This window comes from Mus musculus, chromosome 17 (genome assembly GCF_000001635.26).
Source record: "Mus musculus strain C57BL/6J chromosome 17, GRCm38.p6 C57BL/6J".
NCBI lineage: Eukaryota > Metazoa > Chordata > Mammalia > Rodentia > Muridae > Mus > Mus musculus.
The window spans coordinates 17,089,632-17,092,251 of NC_000083.6; positions in this window are offsets into that span (position 1 = coordinate 17,089,632).

A 2,620-nucleotide genomic window follows, 5' to 3' on the forward strand; every position below is an offset into this window, starting at 1 on the left:
GGGATGCAACATAGTTTATGGGAATATAGTGGGTGGGTGTGTCTGATTCTTTTGCCTACTCTCGAGATGGTTCATGTCTTAATTATTTGCTTTGCGAGGTTTGATATGAGTGTTTGTGCCTATTTTTATCAAAATATGGTATGCCTTGTTCATTTGCTATCTCTGAGTATGCTGCTCTGTTTTCAGGGGAAATGGTAGAATATATGGGTGTGATGTTAGTTTGGGAGGGCTATAGAGAAGTGGAGGGATGTGTACTGTGGTCCAGATATAAAGTGGGAGATGAGAACAAGGTAAAAAAAAATGAAAAGAATGTAACTGTACATATTTACACACACACACACCCCTTTTAAACAAGGTATGAATTAAGTATATAATAAGTTGTAACAAACTAAGATAACCTAGGTATAGAATTTTCAGTGTATGTCTCCATGCCCTCAAGGATCGTAAGGTGATATAGGTTCATCAGGTCAATGGGAGCACACAGCAAACTTGAGGTTCACAAGCCCAGTGCAAATGGACAACGAATGATCAATGCAGTACCAGCGGCAGGGAGTCTGAACAACTTTTTGGTGATTGAAGGCTTATATAATTTGCAGGACTGGGCCTAGGAACTTCCAGAATGGGTAAAGCTGAATGCTGAGAATACCAAAATGCCTCATTAGCAGGGGCAAGCATTTCAGGAATCTGAGAATCTAGGAGTATGGGTTTCTAAATCAGGATGAAGTTAGTTCATCCTATATTCCAGTTAAGTCACTGTGATTTTCCTCAGGGTGAGTTCTGTGCAAGGGCTTTAAATTCCCCAGACATGGTCAGAAAAGTAGAAGCCCTGAAAATGAAGGCCATTTTCCATTATGTGTTGACAGAAAAGGCTAGTTAGACATTGGTGGACTGTAACCTTAATAAGCAGAGTTTTCCCACATTTAAAAGTATAAATATTGGGTTATAAGTTTTAGCCTAATTTTTGACAGATTTTCACCATATGTAATAAACTTACAAATGTGAACATAATTTTCAGCATACTCGGAAGACATATTTGTTGAAGACCACAGGCATTTTAGAGGTAAATATTTCAAGACTATTAAATAGCAATATCTTAGACATAAGTACTTTTAAAATGGGGGGCAGATAAATTTTGTATATGAGGTACTATTTATTGCTTTCTCAGAAGTCTGTGAATATATCTACCTCAAGACCCAACTAATCTATTCTTAGGCACAAATCCAACAGATACTACATCTTACCACAAGGGCACTTGCTCAATTTTGTGAATGCAGAGGACTCCTGCTCATTGGATGATGAATACTTGGATGTTCTATGAAACTAAAACTTTACAAGAAAAGGGCTGTATCTGCCCATAATGTGGAAGGGCAGATCTGTGGAGGCCTGTTCTGTCTGACTCATTTGGGTTCTAATCCTCCAGTAGTTGAGGGGATATTGTGCTGTTTCCAGTAGAGAAGATTCTGGAAAGATATAGAAATCAGGAGCAGCAGGGCATGTAGCTCACAGGTTCTTTCCAGGATTCATCTCTGATCCACTTAGAGGGAGGTGTTAGGTAGGCCATAAACTGTGTCATGTGTGGGGGAGCGGCACCAGGAAACACAGAATGCCTAAACTCTCAGAGTAGGAACTGATAGGACTTAGCTTGACCATCACTGTGGTTCTGTTGGTAGATGTACAAACATGGCCTTAGGCATTGAGGGTCATTTAATGTGGAATTCCCCTGGAGTACAAGAGACTACAGCTCTGATCATAGAAAGCTGTGTTGCTTATAATATCACTGCCCAGTATACATGACAGGTGTAACTTTTGCTATTCGTTGCGAAGAAAGGTTTTTTTTTTTCAATTTTTTATTAGGCATTTTCTTAATTTACATTTCAAATGCTATCACGAAAGTCCCCATACCCTCCCCCCACCCCTCCTCCCGTACCCACCGACTCCCACTTCTTGGCCCTGGTGTTCCCCTGTGCTGGGGCATATAAAATTTGCAAGACCAAGGGGCCGCTCTTCCCAATGGATGGCCTACTAGGCCATCTTCTGCTATGAAGGCAGCGAATGACACAACCTCTGGGGGTACTGGTTAGTTCACATTGTTGTTCCAACTATAAGGTTGCAGACCCCTTTAGCTCCTCCATTGGGGTCACTGTGTTCCATCCAATAGCTGACTGTGAGCATCCACTTTTGTGTTTGCCAGGCACCAGCATAGCCTCACAAGGGACAGCTATCTCACTGTCCGTTCAGTAAAATCTTGCTGGCGTATGCAATGGTGTCTGCACTTGGAGGCTGATTGTGGGATGGATCCCCGGGTGCAGCAGTCTCTAGATGGTCCATCCTTTCATCTCAGCTCCAACGGGTAATAACACATGCTCCACTATGTTCATAGCAGCCTTATTTATAATAGCCAGAAGCTGGAAAGAACCCAGGTGTCCCTCAACAGAGGAATGGATACAGAAAATGTGGTACATTGACACAATGGACTACTACTCACCTATTAAAAACAAAGAATTTAAGAAATTCCTACTCAGATGGATGGATCTGGAGGGTATCATCCTGAGTGAGGTAACCCAATCACAAAAGAACTCACATGACATATACTCACTGATAAGTGGCTATTAGCCCAGAA